At 41.0% G+C, this 19,542-nt stretch overlaps 1 long non-coding RNA gene across 1 annotated transcript in view; it reads left to right on the forward strand.

The window, feature by feature from the left end:
• The window catches only part of LOC137141362 (uncharacterized), a 34,151-nt gene extending 17,187 nt beyond the window's left edge, over nucleotides 1-16,964 (forward strand). The window contains exon 3 of the long non-coding RNA XR_010916604.1: nucleotides 16,772-16,964. This is a non-coding gene — a long non-coding RNA (uncharacterized lncRNA). The remainder of the gene's footprint in view (nucleotides 1-16,771) is intronic.
• Nucleotides 16,965-19,542: the final 2,578 nt, after the last annotated feature.

Consider the following 19,542-nt stretch of genomic DNA (forward strand, 5'->3'; position numbering starts at 1 on the left):
GGAGGTGGTTGTTTTCATTCAAATACAGTTTTTTACAGACACATGAAAGAAACAAGGATTAAAAAAATGCATGTGGGACCTGATCCAAAGCCCACTGACTTCAGTCCCTTATCAGTATATTGTCATCTAAGGGAACTGTACAGCAACTGCAAAAGCAATTAGATGTATCTTTTTTACAATAATCTTAAATAAACCCTATTAAAACTGAGTAAAATATTGTGCCATCTATAGAAGAGAATTTTTAAAGCAAAATGAAGCAACATGAAGATCTTTGTGGCAAGTACTGACTTTCTTCATTGTTTGCACACTACTTAACACAAGAACTCAGGGCAGTACTAAAAACAGAAGATCAGGGTAAAATCTTCCTACTTCCTTCATCAAAAAATAGTCGAGCTGCAGTGTTCTGGACATCTTGTTCCCTTCAAAGTTTAGACTATATGGGGTGAAATGCTCACACCACTGAAGTTAATGGGAAAAATATTGTGCTGTGTGATATGACAGACAGTATAGCTAGAGAAAGTCACCTGTGACCTGGCAATGTGTATTTTGATATGAAACAACAAAATATAGCAGTGTGTCTTGACACTCAGTAGTCAATAGGCCAAATTTTACTACCAGGTACATCATTTAACTTATGACACTAATCTTGGCGATTGGCAAAGGTTTGGAAAGCAACAGTGAGGTATTTTCATGGGCTCAACAGGCAATGTGAAAGTACTATGTGTACATCAGGCATGGGGAAAATTATCCCTGTTGGAGGGAATTAAAAGGGCTCTGCATGGTTGACTGCATTATTAGTTCAATGGTCATCATCTGGTATCAGGAACTCGTATCATGCGGTTTACAGTCCTACATATACAGCAGCTATAACATTATCTGTTACAGAAATAAGGCATTTTCTATCTCAATTTTCTTATAAAAACTGATTTAAATTTCTGTTCGTTACAGCTGGCAAAGTGAAGCAGGGTTCATAAGGAGCCAAAATAGATGGGAAGCTTGCAACCAGTTCAGAGGGCCAGCCTGAGTTGTTTTTAATTGTGGTTGGCTTGTTTTTTTTGCATGGAGGGTTAAAAATATCAATTTTGCTTGGTGTTTTGGCAAGATTGCAGCCTGAAATGATGACTTCATGAGATCAGCTGACCACACAAACTTTTCCAGCTCAAAGGGGGGAGAGGGAGGAGAGGAAATTCCACATTCTTATTCCAGACATTCTCATGAGACTTGAGCCACATCCAAACAGACCCATTCTAATTTTGGATCTCACTTGGAATCAGAATGGCAGATAGGTTTGGATCCAGGAATATGAATCCATACCCCACTACAAAGGGGTTTCAGATTCAAGGAATTAAGTTATACCTTATTGGTAGTACAGTGTACTTAAGTCACCATTCCTTGCAGGGGATTTCCTTTTCTGTAGGGGATTTTTAATTTAACAATATTGAATTCCTGTGAAAGGCAATCCCTTCAGGAAATGAGAAGTTTTAAGTGGGTAGGATTTTCTCTCTAACAGCACATATAATAATGCTGTCGGATTTAACACTATTACAGTTTAGAAATAGCAAAGCAATGTCTAGTTCTGAATTTTGATTACTGTAATAGGGTACTGGGCTTTTGGGCACATGTGAGTCCCAGTGGTATGGCCTGTTGACTCTTTAAAAATGTGAGCTTGTAGTTGCAGGTCATGCTCGTACCTAGGCATGTGCTCATCAGGAAATTGCATATAAAGCTTCTTGCTCTTAGTCTAATACACCCAATTTGAGGAAAGGGCTGTGACCCTAAACTTAGTGTGTGGACTGTATTTGGCCTGCCTGAGGTGGCAAATCTCCTGCTGATTTAAAATTGCTTTAATTAGGCAGCACATGCCCACAGGCAGCCTCAGTAATAAACAAATTCCTTTGAAAGTCCTCGGGAGTCACTTTTAATTGAAAATGGAGGTCATCTCAATTGCAAGTAATCCCTTGCCATTATATCAGACGTCAGACTGACGTCTATCTGTTTGGTTATATTTTAAATCATATTCAGATATTGGGTTTACTTCATATTTTGCAGACTCTGCATTAATCTGAAGCAACTCAGTTCAGCAGTAAATTTTTCTGGAGAGACAGCTAATCACTAAGTCTAACCAGGCCTGTTCCACTCTTCGTTGCTTTTTTCGTTTTTAAAGCTCACAATTTAGTTCCAATAAAAAGCAAAAGGAAAATGCAGACCAGCTGCAGCCATATTCATTATTGAATGCTGTAACCATGCTGAGATCTGGGCAGGAAACCAGAAGAGGAGGAACAGTCCAGCTAGTGTGAAATACATATGAGAGAAAAATAAAATAGACCTATGAATACAGTTTAAAAAAAAATCTCCCAAACATCTGTTTCCCTCTGGCTTAGACATTTATTAGCCTCCTAAAGTTTAAAAACAATTTAATTATTGTGTTTGTATTCTGGAGTTGGCCTGGGTTTATTTCATGCAACATCTCCTAACATGGCTGCCCCAAAAGGGATACCTAAATTCCTACTGATATCTCAACTGGCATTTGATCAATCCCTCACTGAGGACAATGGAAAGATTCCCATGAACTTCAGTGGGTGTTGGATCAGGCCCTAGTGGCCAGCTTTTCAGAGAGATTGAACAACTGCAGCTCCTGACATTCAGCACTTCTGAAAATTATTGTCTCCAATCCTGCAAGATACAGCATGTGGGCATATCCCTGCACCTGTGTGATACCTCATTGACTTAAATGAAACTCCATGGAGAGCAACATTTTTGGTATGTTGGGTCTCTTACACTGCCACTCAAAACACTGTGCTTTGTTTTATGTAACTTATCTAAATAGATTTTCCAGAGTAATTATTAGAAATTATGTATTATAAATAAATATTGGACAAAAGCTTCCAGCACTAGATCTGGAGCTTCAGGGTAAGTAACTTAAAACCATTCAGAGAAAGCAACAGATTAACTTGTGAAGACAGCAAAATTATCATAATATCAAATGTCAGTCACTGCCATCCACGTAGTAGAAGCTACAGTGACCACTACATAAAGAACAACTGAAAAATATCAATAGTCAAGTATATTCCATAATTCGGTGGAATTAAGAGTGACTAAGGTTACAGCACAGTTTTTTTTTGTTTGTTTGTTTTTTTGTCTAGAAGACCAATTTTGACAAACTCACATTTAAAATCTGCAAGTAAAGGAATACTGGCCTCAAATTTTGGTTGATCGGATACAATCTGGTAGAATTGGATAGAATCAGGTAGAATTTCTCTATCAAAAATAGAGGTGGTCACCAGAGTTCGACATCTCTCTTCTGCCACAGTGTAACAAAACAAAGGAGTGAAATAATACTTGGTTTACAGGACTCATCAAGTTCAGATCTAGCATTCAAGAACAAAGTTTAATTTAGAGTTTAAACTCGAATGTGAAGTCATTAAGCTTTTAAATAGTACTGGGTGAAAGATTTGTTCAATCAAAGAAGTCTAAGATATGGCACCAAATTACTTCTGGAGTCCTCATCTTTAATTATAAACACCCCCCATCCCCCACTCCAGCAAGTATTTAGCTCTCTTTGCTACGTAGATAATCCTGAATATACAACTGGCTGCTAGTAAGCCTTGTCAATAGGAAAAACTGATCCCAGTTCTTTGCAGGATAGGACCATTACGTAGGTGTGAGGAATGGTGGTCTTCATCCATTCCTGATTCAATGAACAATACAACATACTGAAGTAGTTTGTTATGGGGTCTAAAGGAATTTCCTGCTAGAGGTTCTCCCTGCCTTGGCAAACCACAGTCTTTAAAAGGTGCCCTCTTAGAAGAGAAGAGCTGGGAGTTCAGACCTCCAGGGATTGCCTGGAAAGGCCTCCCATGAGTAGTTGCAGGCAGAAGCAGCGAGAGTTCAGCAAGAGACACTCCATGACTACTTGCTGTAGTAGCATGTGGAATTTACCATTCACTGCTTGCCTCCTCCCTCCATTGTGTCATACCTTTAGTTTTCAAAAAGGCCTAGACTGTGCTTGGTTTTTAAATGTATGTTCACTGTACGGAAAGGAGTCTGCAAGAAGACTTTGTCAGCCGCCTCTTTCCCAAACACCATTGGTGCTTAGTCCTTAAACAGGATGCTCATCTGTAGTCCCCACTGTTCTTTTCCCTAATCCCTCAGGAAAGAAGAGGGTGTCAGTGTTCCAAGGGGAGCCAAGGAGGAAGTGGGCCATGGCCCTACTTCCCATTCTGGCCCATAGTGGGACTGCTGCAATGAGGGGGGAAGCAGCACTTCCAGAAGTATTGTAGCAGCAGGTGCCCTCCACTTGTGAACAGTGGCACTCAGTTTCTTTGCTTTCAAATGTGTTTTGGTTTTTTAACTTGACTGCAGGTGTTTTTTGAGCTGTGCATTTATTTAATTTTGAGCGGACAATGAAGTCACTTCTACTCACAGGAGATGGATTTCAAGAATTGTAAAAGTATAGGTTCTATTCAAATGAAGTGTGTTCCATGCATTATTTTCATGTTAATGGCACGCATCCATGATCTGTAACACTTCTATGAATGAGTCATGAATATTTTACTTTTTATATTAATGTTATTGTGTGCAACCTCCCCCCCCACCACACACACACACACACACACACTTTTTCCATGTGGCATAGCTGGTCTCAAGATAAAGAGCTTGAAGATAGGATAATATCTTCCTATGTGTTCTACATATATTCTTACTAGTCTGAGATATTGACACAAACTGCATTATTTTAATGCACATGATTCCCTGGTCTCATCTAAAGGCCAAACCTGCTCCCATTGAAATTAAAGGCAAAACTCCCCTTGATTTAAATTCAGGCAGAATCAGGCCTCTACAGCTCATGTGCAAATAAGAGGTAAAGCCTAAAGAAGAATCTTTCAGAAGAGGGGAAACTAGCTTTTTTTTTTTAAACCTAGGAGAGTTTGTTCCTGCTCTCTTTGAAGTCTGAGACTTCAGCTATTACCTGCAATAAGAGTAGAATCTAGGCCTAAATTATCCTATATATCCTGCATTTTATATACTAAAACCAATTGCACTAGCTTACCTCAGGTCTGAAATAGATCAATCCTTTGTTATATTCCTTAAATCCGGGTCTGAATTCTAGCTAGTGTATGTAGTCAGTTAAGCTAACTGAAAACATTTTGTTCCAGCTTTTTCTTCAAACTTATTTCATTATTTGCCTTCCCTACATTTAAGCATATGTTTGAGAGGCCATGGAAGTTTGCTTTTAATTATCCCACATGTTAGTAATTCAAACACAGTAATCCATACTACAGTATGTAACTTTTTAAAAAAGCAGTACTTGTACAAACTCAATATAAAAATAAACTGTACAAAATCAAAGCACAGTTTTAGTGCTGAATTGGGTACAAGTGAGTTTAAAAAAGTAGCACATTTGCTAGTTTTAACAACAAAACCTGTCCAACTTTCAGTCTCTAGCATATGGTGTAGCAAAACTAATATTCCAGCCTGGGTTTTTTTTCCAACATATGGTAAAGTTTTAGCTTTGTGCATTTGGCAACTAAAGAAGTCATTCAGTTTCATTTAAAAAAAAATTGCAAAGGGGGGCTCCCTGTACTTTCTTTATCCAAAAAGCACTTCTATTCTGCTAAGTACAGTTTGGAAATGGCACTTCATATAGCTATTAGCTATGCTGGCTATTTTAAATTAACCCTTTGTAACCAGATTCATTCAACATCATTTCTGAACCACTCTACACTTTATTTTCCTAATAAGCATATGTACGCTAGGATATGTACGCTAGGGTGGGGAAGTTACCAAACAACTACTAAACTAAAAATTGTGTCCAAGACTTTGAAAACTGATGAGTGACTGAGGGCCTGATCCAACTCCCATTGAACTCAATGGAAAGATTCTGATGTCGAAGAGAATTGCACTAAGCCCTAAGTTTCCTCAATTCTTGGGGTGCTCAAATAACATGGCTTAAGCCTGACTTGCACAGCATGGGTTCTCTGCATCTTATGAAAATTGGGCACCTTGAATTGGCTACCCAAAACTTTAGTTACCCTACATCATGATTTACTTAGTCTGTTCCATAGTATGGAAACCAGAGTTCAAAATAAACCCAGCCCCCATAAAATCTGCAGTCTTCAGTGAATAAAAGTGCTATGCTATATTGAACTGAACATATAGACGGAGGCATGTTGGTGCATGTGGTTTGCAGATTTTCTATGCAGTGAGGAGAAAGATAAATAGAGATGTGTTGGAGAGACATGGGCTCAAAATAAGCGGAAGAAAAACAAAGTATATGGTATGTGAATTCAGTAATGTGAAAACTGAAGAATTATTCTTGAAACTAGATGGGCAGAAAATACTGAGAACAGTTTTAAGTATCTGGGTTCCACAATATGGGGAAATAAGAACTAAAACTAAGAGCTAGGACAAATAAATGCTTCTCTCAAATAAAGAGAGCTAAGTGGTCTGGAATGTGTCAGGAACATGCAACTTAAAATCAAAAGGGAAAGTCTATAAAATGGTGGTTCTTCTAGTCTTAATATATGGTGCTGAGTGTTGGGCAACAAAGAAGAAGTCTGAGTAAATAATCTGTTCCACAGAAATGAAAATGTGGAAGCGGATGAATGGTGTACCAAGACACCATGTGAGGAATGTGTACGTTTAAGACATGCTCAAAGCAACACCCATAAATGGAAAAAATAGGAGTGGCAGCTCAGATGGGTTGGTCATGTAAAATTCAGTCCTCACAACTATATGGATAAGAGTCCAACAGATCAGGACTAAAGAAAGAAGACAGATGCCAACCTGAGAAGTAGTGGTGGGATGTCATAAAGACAGTCATGTTAACATGAGATCTGATAGAGGATATGGCACTGAACAGAGAACTTGGAGGGGAGGATTCCGAGAGTGGACCCCATTTGAGAGTGTTACAGTTAAACAGACTTTCTGGTGTTAATCCTATCTATTTTTATATTTTAAACCCCCTATTAAATAAAACTTATTACTAGGGTTGGTCAAATACTCAAGAATATTTTTGACAATGTGACTACCAATAATCTAATAAAATAGTTGAATTGTCTTCAACATACAACAGAGCTGGTTTAAAACCACAAAGTATTAATTGAATAAATTATTTAACTAATAACATTAATGTTAATCAAATAACACATTTGTGGAGTTCTGTTTTGACTAACTCAATTGCCTACATCCTTGGCTTTAGCTAGCCTCACTTTCCTCCCCTGGTTTCACTCAACTCTTTCTCTTCTGCTGTTTGTTTGTTTTTTGTTTTGTTTTGTTTTTCTTGTTACCTTCAATGTGGATTTTCTCTTTTCCTCTCATTCCCTACACTATCCTCTTAACATCTATTTTTGGTCTCCTTATTTCTCTCCGAATTCTCTAATGTACTTTCTTCTAACATCAATATCTTTCTCTATTCTGCCTGCTCCACACCCAACCACACACCTACAGAAAGATTGAGGAAGCTTTTCCTGTAATCTGACAGTCAGAGGACAAACTATTAGTCACATCTAGTTATGGCCCCACTGTTTAGGGAAAATGCACAGGTGAGAAGCCAACATCTACTTTCTCCAGTTGCTGGGATTCCTACTGTGGTGTCCTTGGACCCAGCTTGAAGGCTCTGGCAAGTAAGCGTCCAGTAAATTTGAAGGCCTTGCCTTACCTCAATCCATTAGAGATGCTGGAAGGGAGAAGGAAACTTTATCTCTGTTCTTCCCTCCCAAACCACCTGGCTGCTATAATGTTAGGGCTTTCTGCAACTTTACACTTTCCCCAACGTCCAGATTGCTATGGGGTGCGAGATGGTGTCTGCTATTTGTCCCTTAGTTTGTTGGTGGATTTTTTTTTTCAAGCCATGGCTTACTGTGTGCATGTGTGGTCACCTGGTGGTCACATGTTACTAGTAGTTGAAAAGAATGCTAGCACAATATTGAAAATAACACTATGTTGTGACTGAAAATAAAAGTCTTGAAGGAGTAAGTGATTGATTAATTAGTCTAGTTCTTCTGTGTCTGGGTAAATGATGAAATTTATTCACAACAGAATGAGCTGGTTGTTGAAAACTTGTTTGAGATGAATGGAACAGCTCACAGAAAACTTTGTGTGCCCCATGGGGCTCTTTGTTGAAAAGCAGTGGAAGCCTGTGGGATTCTGCAGAAACCCAACTTTTCTCATAGCCTAAAGATTCCTGCTAACAATCCAGTAAAGATCAGGTGCAGCTGACCTGATCAATTTGATTTCTGCAGGGTATAACTGTACCACAATACTATCTAAAAATTAAGTTGATTTAAGGGAATACCACATTCCTTTTTTGTAAAGAAGTTGCATGTCCTTCAAGTACTTATCTGCAACATAAGGCAGGACAGAGAGGTAGAGACTGCCAGGTGTCTAGAAACCCTGTTCCAGGGTGCCCCCCCCCCCCTCCAAAAAAACCAACTTACCAGAAAATAATTCTTAAATATGAGTTTGTCATTTTTTAATTCAAACAAAGGTAATTCAAAAACTAACAAACAAGAAGTGGTGTCACCATTTGAATTTGAGTTACAGCCCTGATTAATAGTGCTTATTAGTTAGCTGTAGTGTGGATAGTTACTCTCCATGGTTTCCCCATGTCTCCAGTTGTACATTACTCACTATTATGCCTTATGTTAATGTATTGAAGAAATAAATATGCAAGTAAAAATATATTTCAGTTGCCAGTCTTGACTTTTATGATTACAAACTGGCTTGCTGGCAGGCTCAATAGAGAGGCCAAAGACGCGATATACCCTGAACTAACTTTTTGCATCATTCAAAGTGGTCCCTCTAGGTCACCTTTTATAAAAGTACTATAATATTCTGTAGCTGTGCTCCAAAACACTGCAAGTTACAATAGCGCTTTTGTAGTGTGTGGGATTATTGCAAAATACTGTACCCATCTTTGATAGATACTTCAGAAACCCAACCACCCAATCTGAAGTATACTAGTGGGGAAGGATGAGGAATCTTTCACTCATGATGCCTGAGCTATATCTCCTTTGCAGATGAAAATTTCTGGATTCCAGGGCTGTCTATTTTATGTACCTTTCACAAATACCTACATTCACAAAGAACCAAATCCAGAATAGGGATGTTAAAGCCTAAATGTTTAAAGAGTAACCATTTAAACTGGGGGCAGGGAGGGGAGCATCAGCGTCCCTGTGAGCCAGAGCCGCTGGGCAGCTCTTGCTCATGGAGGGGTGCGGAGCCCAGCCCGTGGGGAGGGGGGAGAGCTGCAGCTGGGCTTGGCTCAGCTCACAGCAAGAGAGCTGCCCAGCTATGGCTCTGCACACTCAGCAGGGGGAGCCACAGCTAGGCAGCTCTGGCTTGGCGGTGAGGAACTGAGCCCAGCACAACTACCCCCATACGTGCTTAACCATTCTATTTTTAGAACGTTTAAATGGATTATTAAACTAATTTTTACATCCCTAATCCAGAGATGGCCTCCATGGAGGCTATGGTGGAGGACTCAATTTGGAACCTTTTTGTGGTAATTATTTACCATCAATACTGCAACCAAGTAGCTGAAGTAGTCTACAGAAAGACACAAGGTGGAGGCGGTAATATCTTTGATTGGACCAACTTCTGTTGTCCAATAAAAGATTACCTCATCCACCTTGTCCCTATCCTGGGACCAGCATGGCTACAAATATGTAGCCTACATAGGGCATTTACTAAGCCCTTGCAGAGTGTAGGGATTAAGTTCCATGCAAGACTTTCTTCCTTCTGCATGCTGCTATCTGAGGGCAGAAGAAGTGATGGGGATATTTGCATAGCACCTGGCTCCACACTGCACCTTCAGCCTCTCAGCTTGGTAGTAAAACCTCACCAACTCCACTGCACAGGGGCCTTCTGTAGCTGTAAAGGGGTGGGCAATTTTCATCCTTAAGAAAATAAAGGAATGGTTAACTCACCTTCTTTCTCTAATTCAAATCTCAGAATTTATGAGCAAATTCTCTTGCATCAGTATATATGAGAACAGAAATTAGCCTGAAATGTTTATGGTCCATGGTCTGTCTGCATTAATCTACTAAAATTCTGGCTGTATCCACACAAGATCCTAGTCTTCTCTCCTCCAGCACACCTTCCCCCCATCTTGTATTAGGAAGAATTGGCCCCAGCAATTGACTCCCACAGACACATACTGGTAGATTGAAACTACCCACAGGGATTGTTTTTAATCTCTGCAACTGAATAGGAACTGTTGCCCTTTTGTATAAAGCAACTCAGTATGACCAATTTTTTTATCTGGGTTAGTCTATAATAGACAGGCCCACACAGATGGTGAGAGTGACTAATTTGGATTCTTAGGATTTGGATAGCCTACACATTGTCATAAGCAGAGACTAATACCAGTGAGGTTAATGTCCTTTTTGTTTGTGTTTATTTTTGTTTCTTTTGGAAGACAATAATGGAAGAGAGAAATCCCAAACTACTTAGTCAGAAAAATTGACCTTCAAATGCAACATCTAACTTAATTAGTTAAGGAAGTATTCAATATTAACTCAGTCTTTTAAAATGATTCATCAGATGACAAGCCCATAAATTATATCCATAAATGAGTACACTATTGAATAGGAAGACTGAGAAGACTCTTCTGAGAAACTGCAAGTGAATTACTGTTGGAAGCTTCATCTTGAAACCTTCATTAATCTCAGCCAAACTGTCCTCTGACCTTTGAGTTAATGGGACTTTCAAAGTTGGGTTTGCACATACACATTGTTGCAGGCATAAATTATGCACAAAAAGACTGTGTAGCTGTCACTTTGGGATCTGTAAACAAGTAGCACAAAGATATGAACTGGGTTCTTAGAGCCAGTTTTTATCACCACTTCCTTGCTCTGTGCAGAAAAATCATTCATTAGTTTCATTAAGCTACTCAAGGTGTGAGGGATTGCTCAATATCATAGGTAAGGGTAGAAAAATGCAGCATCTATACATTATACTCACTCTTTACTGAAGTGCTAGCCTCAGAAATAAACACTTAATTTTTCTATATTCCAGGAGTTATGGTACTAGAAACTGACTAAACCCTGCCCTTTAAAAATATACTAAATAAATAAATAAATACCCAAAAGGTGTATTATTTGGTTTTTATGTGCTTCAGCTGCTGCTGTTGTATTTTTACCTGTGTGGTGTCCTGAGTTTCTTGGCACAAGGGATGGAGTGCTTTGTAATTAAGAGTTATTATTTTTTATTCAGAAGAGGTGTTCCTATATTTTACTTTGTCTTCAGAAAATGTATTCGTTTGGAACAAATTATCCTGATTAAATTACACTTTCTATAAAATGCAGGTTTTTTTTCTAGAACAGTAAACAAAGGTCCAAAGCAATCTCTGCATAATCAGTGTTCCCATAACTGAGAGTTGCAACTTTGAGGAGGCTTGCGGATTGATCAAGGGATGTCATAAGTGACCGAAAATCCATTATCATCCTCCCTCCCCCCTGCAAAACTTTCAAGGACCACACTTTCCAGCAAAGGTGGAGAAGGATTGGAGGAAGGAGTGTCCAATCTCATGTGCACTTGGCAAACTCGCCTCACCCAGCCCCTGGGGGAACTGCTGTTGAACGGCTGAATTCAGGAACAAGGTTTTCAGTTGCAGCATCTTGCCAGAAATGTGCTTCTCCCCCTGCTGGGCAGACATAATAAAAAGCAGCAGTGAAGCTCATCTCTGCCGTGGGTCCAGTTCCGTTCCTCCCTTCACTGCTGGCTCGGAGGATTTGAGAGTTAGAGAGGCAGAAGTATGCTGGGCAGGGAGGAGTCCTAGCTGTCCATTTAGCCTTTGTGTCAGGGATGTGCTTTTGTCCCTGTACAAATCCACCCAAATCATAAGTCTTTGAAAAGTTGCCGTTCATACACCTTCAGTAAAGAATCGCTGGTGCTTTGCAGCTAAAATTCAAATATAACACTAGGCATGCTCTGGTTTGGGGTTGAACAGGACTTATCTGCAAGTGCAGCTGCAGGCGGGTCTGGGCACTGGAACTGAGAGCAGGGAGCCTATGCAGTGCATGACCCCCTGCTGATGTCCAGGTAGATGGGGTTGCCTGATGTGAATGCAAAGAGAACAAAAGCTGGAAGGGGAGGAGCGGGGGAGAGGGGATTTGGACAGAGCTGGGAAGGGGAGAGGAATATGATTGGGAATGCAGGCTGGAGTGGGGGAAGAGGGAGGCTGAGACTGGCTGAGCAAGGGAAGTAGGGACTGGGAACAGACCAATTAGGCAAGGCCATTGGGTGCAAGCAGCTGGGAGAGGAGTGGGATTGGGAAAGGCTGGGCAAGGAGAGTGAGGATCAAGTTAGAAGCGATTAGATATGCCGGGTCAAGTTTGGTGGGAAGTGGAAACCAGGCAGAAAAGTCTATATGCACTAGAGCATGCTCCTCTCCAGAGCCTGGAATTTCCAAGATTGGAGTCTCCCCATTTCTTTGCTGTCAGCAGAAAGCTGTGAAACCCATTGGCAAATCTGTCTTCCCCTGGTAGTGCAGGAGTGCACACAGGATAACCTGGTATCAGTTACTCCATTGGCCTCTAAAAGATCCAACCCTGCAAATGACCCCTGTGAATGTCAGTATGGTACCACATGCTAGAATTTCTGGCTTTTTCAGTTTACTTTTATTAAAACCTAAGAAATTGCATACAATACTAGGTTAAAAGAGCATTAAGGTTGTAAAGGGAAACCCTTCTGGCTTTTCATAGCTTTTGGGGAAGGTTTTATGTGCCACCTTAATTTGATCTCCTTTTTGTACATCTATATTATGATAGTCTCTAATTACATAATCATGTATTGGATTCCCCCAAAACCCATCTCATTCAGAGCACAGAATGGACCTGCTCTGAAGAATAATAAAGGACACTGTCTATAGGACCCTTGCTTCATATTTCTTTTTTTTTTTTTTTTTTTTTTACAGAAGCTGAAAAGTGGTTAGTGAATGAGGAAGAGAAAGGATAGTCTCCTGCTTAAAGCAGCTGAATGCTGCCTTGAAGAAAGGGATTCTATCCCTGCCTCTGCCATACAGTTCCTAGGTGATGGTGGGCATGTCACTTAAATCAAATTTCTCATAGTTGCTAACTGTTTTCCTAACTTGAGATCTTGGGGTCTGCTTTGCAGCCATGAGTGCACAGCACTTCTGCAGCTGACGTCCATGGGGGCTTTGCTTTGTATAAGTATAAGGTACTACATAATGTTATGTACTCTGAAAAATCAGGTAGCAGGTGTCCCAAATTGGGCTCCCAAAATTAGTGGATACTTTTCACCTTAATCTCGCTGTGCCTCAGTTCCCTACATGTAAAATGGAGATAATACCCCCTCATCTTGCAGGGAAGCTGTGAAAATAAATTCATTAATATTTGTGAAGCATTCTGAGACTATAGTGATGAGCACCATACTAAAGCCCTTGAACTAAAATTTTGTGCTCAGAGCAGGGTTTGAATAGTGTGCAGTAAATAAGGCATGAGGCAACATAAAGGACAGCTATTAAATATTTTGTTTACTCACTGTTCAGTAAATAAACACCATCCATCGTGTGCACAAAATGAATCATGGGTCTTACAGGAAAAAGTATGTGATCATGTAATTAAAGGCTGATCATAATGCATATGCACAAGAGGACCAAATTAGGTTTACACACAGGCAACAGTAATACTGGCACTTTCTAGCTTTTTAATGCCTGGTTTTGCAATCTTAATGTGCTTGTAATGCCACTTCTGTGTGTAACTGTAATATTGTTGGGGGGCATCGTACTTCAAGGAGTGTCTCCGAATTTAGTGCAGTCTCACTTACAAAAGGCATGGCATAATACATTTCTAAATTGGCAATGCAAGTATTTGTAGCTGACATAGTTGGCCTCAATGTTGACCTGTATTTTTATCATTATAGTGATTATTTATTTGAGCTTGTAGGAAGGCGCAGTGGCCTTCCTCTGAGCCTGGGCCCGAGGAAGGGCCGCAGGCACCCAGTCGGATCCTAGACCGGAGGGCAGCCCAGTCTGCCTGGCAACCAGGCAGCTGGGCCCCGATAGGTCCTGCCGGGCGGCCAACCCGGCAGCAGGGGGGTGGGGCCTTTGGGAGAACGGCAGCCATAAAAAGCAGGCCCTGCAGCTCAGAGGGGAGAAGGCTGCTGGCGGAGACAGATGTACTGTCTCGCTGGCTGCAGCAAGGGGCGGAACCGTGCCAGGCCTCCGCCTCAGGTAACCCTCTCCTGGCCTTGAGGGCCCCAAGGCGACCTGCCTCTAAGGCCTGGATCGGGCCTCCGGGCCCTCTGGACTGGCTGAGGCCTGCAGGCCTGAAGCGCTGGGCCCAGTCTCAGGCCCGCAGCGGCTGGGACGAGCCCCCTGAACCGGAGAGCTGGGAGTTCCGCCCAGAAGCCGGTTCAGACTTGGAGGAGCTGCCAGACGCCCACCTCCTGGAGGCAGGACCAGACCTGGAGGAGTTGCCAGAGGCTGAACCCTACCCCCCACCCTGCGATCTGGAGGAGCTGCCCCTCACTGAGGAGCTTCCCAATCTACCCCCCGTGGATGCAGAGGGACTGACTGGTCTACCCCGTGCGGTGTACCCCAACGACCCAGAGGAACCGACTGACACAGGTACTGGAGAGCCCGGGGAGGAAGGAGCCCAGGGACAGCCAGAGGCGTGGCTGTACTAGGGGTAAGCCCTGTCGGCGTGTTGCGGCGGGAGCCCCGCCGACTGAGTGGCAACACCCGTGCCACAGCTAGGGCCCTGGGCTGGGACGCAGTGGAGTTGGGTGGGCCTGCGTCCCCCTCCCCTCCCCCGATCCTTGCCAACCCCCAAAGAGTGACTAACGTCTACCGTCCACTTGACTCGGGCTCACTGCTCCTTGCTCGCCCGCCCTGCCTGAGGGCCGGGGGCGAAAGGCTCCTTGCTCGCCCGCCCTGCCTGAGGGCCGGGGGCGAAAGGCTCCTTGCTCGCCCGCCCTGCCTCAATTTTTCAGAAATCTTAAATGAAAGGGTCATATTCTCAGTAGATAAACAGTTAATCCAGACCGAAGAGTGCAGCAGTTGACAAAAATTCTTCCTATACAAATCCTTGTGTTTACAGCTGTAGTAATTGTTCAATCTTCAATTTTTATCTTAAGAAAAAATGAACTGAATGGTAGCACGTATAAGAGCATGTAGCCTCTGCTTAAGAAAAGAATAAGTACTAAACAATCTTGAAGATTAAACTTCTTGCACCCTAGTAGGGTGACTATTCCAGGTTAGGTATGAGATCATTGACTGGACAGTATTAGGGGAAAATCACACTTTGGCTGTCTGCAGACTCTATTTGGCCTGTGGACAGAAGTTGACAGTTCCATAAACTACAGAGAAAAATATTCTAATCTCCTCTCCAAGAACCAGCAAGCCAACTGGCTTGAACAGCTGCATTTATAGTATTTTGAATATTGTAGGTGATGTTTGTGCATGGTGGTGTTTAAAAATACAAGCACCTGGGAATTCTTTATAGCTAATAGAGTAGAAAAGTTCTAATGGGAATTTCTTCTGTATTAGCTGTCACATGGACAGATGAACAAGGTGTGGAGGACAATGGGAATTTATACCACCCCAACACTGGATGCTCCCTAAAAATGGTTTGGGGGTGGTTCTTCTCCCTCCCTAAAATTAAAAGTCAGAGATTGATTTATGTGCACCATTAATTAAGTTGTATGGCTTTCCTCCCTCTTATTATTATTTGTTTATTATTAGCCAAATGTCTTGATGTAGTCAGCTATATTCGCATTCGATTTAACACACCATATCAAACTGAAAAGCATTATGCTTGACGTTGTGCAGTGGTGATGGAGATACTTGTACTTTGATATTGCTGGGGTGGAGAAAATTATTTTTTTAAAATAAAGGAAGTACAGTATTTTTGTTGGAGGCAGTCAGCATCTGTCTGATGGCCTTATTTGTTGAGTTGGGGTGAAACAGTTGCCCCATAGCGCTCATGTCCCAGGAAAGTTGAATGTATTTCAGTAGCTATCAGAATTCTCCTTACCTCACTGTATGACACTTGGTTTGTAATGTCCTTACACATGAGCAATACTGTGCTATGAAGATCCCTTCAATGGGGCCCAGATCTGTGGATCCACTGAAAACAAATTGTGGGATTTCTCCTGCAATATTTTCTGCTAGTGTGGACTGTCACCAAGAAGAATTTTATTCTGAGTGTTTTCTTGCTAATGCCTAATATGCTCTTCAAAAATAGTGCAGGACAAGAGTTTCTCAGCAAGTATTGCAATGTTAGTCCACTTCTATTAATCAATGAGAGTCCTATCACTAATGCAGAGAGCTTTACTTCTAAGATTTACTTGTCTATTCCTCTCTCCTCTGTGTGAAACTGAACAATGAAAGCTGCATGCAGGAAAGATGTTCCCACTATTTGTAAATCTGGTATAAATTTCCTTTTTTCTGGAGTCCCAAAAAGAGGAATATTTGGCCTTTTTATTCTTGAATGTACCAATGAGGGAAAAATAATGTAGTAATTTCTGAATGCCTTTCAGAGATGACCCTTACGGAGTCCTGCATCTCACAGGCTTTACAGGCAGGTAAGAACTAAATTTGAAAAGGGAGAAAAAAGTCCTCAATTCAGGTTTTATTCTTTCTGAATGTTATCTAGGTAGGTTCATGTTCTGACACACAGATTTCTCAGGATACTTTTTATTGAGCACAGCAGAGTGAAAGTCCTTAGAGCTGTTGATGGATGAAATATCCACCTATTTGTATACATTTCCTGTCCTACTGTTTTACTTTTTTTTTTTTTTTTAGTGGATATGTTATGCACCTGCTAAAAAGTATTAGTTTCCAGAAAATGGTCTTCAAAACAGCAAGCAATTGCATCCTCTTTGCACTGAAGGTGGAAGAAGAGGCTCCCTATACACTTTCTTCCCTGTGCCCAAGCACAGCTTTGTAGAAGTAGTGACTCTGCCTAATATCATGAGACTAAATAAAAAATGTCTGACACAAGGTGGGTGAGGTAATATCTTTTATTGGACCAATTTCTGTTAGTTAGAGACAAGTTTCTGAGCTACACAGAGAAATGACCTTTCCCACCTTGTCTTTCTAATATCATGGGATTACACAGTTGCAACAATGTCAAAATCTAATTAACTTGATCTGCCTGAACTATAATAATTTGGTCACTTGTATGGTGTCATTATAAGGAAGAGTTGTTAGGGCACCCTAAGTGTGCATTTCCATAGTTTAAAATGTTTGAATTTCTTTAAGTTTAATATTAATCTCTGAATTCCCAGAGTTTATAATACTTGGTTTGGGAATAACTGCAACATCCCTGTAATGTTTTACCTTGAGCTATTAAGTACTCTCAACTTTAACTCCACTCTAACATAGATTTTTGATTGGATATATACTGTAGTTCGCCATGCCTCTCTCATGCTTCATCTGCCTTGGACACTTCATTTCCATCTTCATAGAAGCCAAGCCTACTGCTAATGCTCAATAGCCATAACAATTGCCACTGCTTCTCAGCTATTTTGCTATATTCTTGCAACTTCAGCCTTTTAGTCAAACTTAACACTTTTCCATCTTTGGCCTCATCAGGTTGTAAATCCTCCCTTTCAGTCACAATGGACTGTTATGTCTCCAGTATCAACTACTCATGAAGACAAACCGAACCATATCAAACCAAAACATCTCCCATATGTGGCTACGTTAGGATGATGAATGCATTCAGAACTTTGCTCTGAACAGAAATAGTATGTTTTCCACAAATACTCTACACAGATTAGTGCTTCCTCTGATTTGTGATAGTTTAAATACAGATTTATAGTTATTCTTCAGATCTGTGATAGAATAAATATTTCTATTGATTGCATCATAACAAAAAGGGGAAAAATAGGACTGCATTTACAAAAGAAATCAGTCAATCGAAATGGCAAATACACTAACAAATAAAATGAATGGTCTTTTTTGAACCATGCAGAGTGGAAGCAAATTTTGGTAGTACAACAGGACACTCTTCCAGATTTTAATACTTAATATTTTTATTTAAAACATCTTAAATAATTTTAAATATGTATCGTGAAAAACATCTGCAAGAGCATAAGTCCCCAAAATTGAAATCTGCCTTCCAATATTATTCACACTTTAAAAATTGGTATTTTCTAAGAGCAACTCTTCAGCACATTACATGGGATTTAGCTGTATCATTTCCATAACTATAGTACAGGAACCATGTAGCTAAACTCTTGTGTACTTGACTGAGTATTTACTTCCCCAATTGTGAAGTGACAGTGGAAGAACTAACTGATCTGGACGATGAGTTGCTCTATGTTAAGGCCCAATCTTATAAACTCATGCTCTGAAATAAATGTATATAATAGTCTTAGAAAAGTGTATTTTATACACCCTAAGAAGTACATTTCGCATGGTCACCGCACAGCCTTCACTCCCTTCTGGATGAAAGAATCTGAGTTCCTCCTGGGGGAATATGAAAGTTGCTGCAACACGGATAAAGCCACTGCATTGCTTGCATCCTTGAATTCAGTGTGCCTGGAAAGGTGGAAAGAGACTCTTGAAAACCTTGATTTTTTTTTTTTTTTTTTTTAACTCATTCAAGTTACAAGGCATAGACTCTTTTTTGTGGCAACTTGGAGGATCCCAGCCAGTAAAATAACACCCAGCAAAAGTAACAGCAAATGCCGTCACCTCTCTGCTTTCTAACAGCAAGATGCTGACAAAGAAAATCACATGCCAGGAGGTTCAGTGGGAATTCCACAGAACCTTCACCAATACCTGGAGGAATTTCCACTCTCCTCTCCATACTCTGTTGGAGATCAATGTTGCACTGTCAGAAACCAAAGCTGGAAAGCTTCAGGGGTTGATGGCATTCCTCCAGAGTTTCTTAAGAGCCTGGGGAGATGGGGACAGGAGTGGCTGGTGGTGCTTTTTACCACCATACATAGAACCAGAGACATGCCAATAAAATGGCAACAGGCAACAATGGTTGCCTTACTGAAGCCTGGGAAACCCCCAGTGATGCAACCAGCTACCATCCCATCTTTCTCCTCTCAACCATCAGCAAGCTCATGAACAGGCACTGATCTGCTATCTGTCTGACATTATGGAAGACATCCCAGTGGAACAGGCAGGATTTTGCCTAAAGAGCAATTGCTGTGATCAAGTAGCTTCACTCATTTCATTCATAAATTGAAGACCAGGATTGCCCTTGTTGATTTGTCCTCAGCATACAACACCATCTGGAGACGGAGATTCTTCAAGATCTCCCTCATCATTCCCTGCTGGCGAACAATCAGTCTCTTGGTGGCGATGACCGGGGGCTGCCGCGTTAAGATACACCTTAATGGCCGGATCAGCAGACCAATAACTCTTAACTCAGGCATCCCTCAAGGATCTGTCCTGGCCCCGATACTTTTTAATTTGTATGCTGTGGATATACCAGTGACAGAGTTGAGGTAATTCATGTAATGTGGATGATGTTGCCCTAGCTGCTCAGCGCACAAGCCTCCATACTATCATCTGCACCTAACCTGAAATATTAATATAATGGCTGATTATTT

Source organism: Emydura macquarii, unplaced genomic scaffold (assembly GCF_026122565.2).
Source record: "Emydura macquarii macquarii isolate MOO-44397 ecotype Brisbane River unplaced genomic scaffold, CSIRO-AGI_Emac_v2 contig_3044, whole genome shotgun sequence".
Taxonomy (NCBI): Eukaryota; Metazoa; Chordata; order Testudines; family Chelidae; genus Emydura; species Emydura macquarii.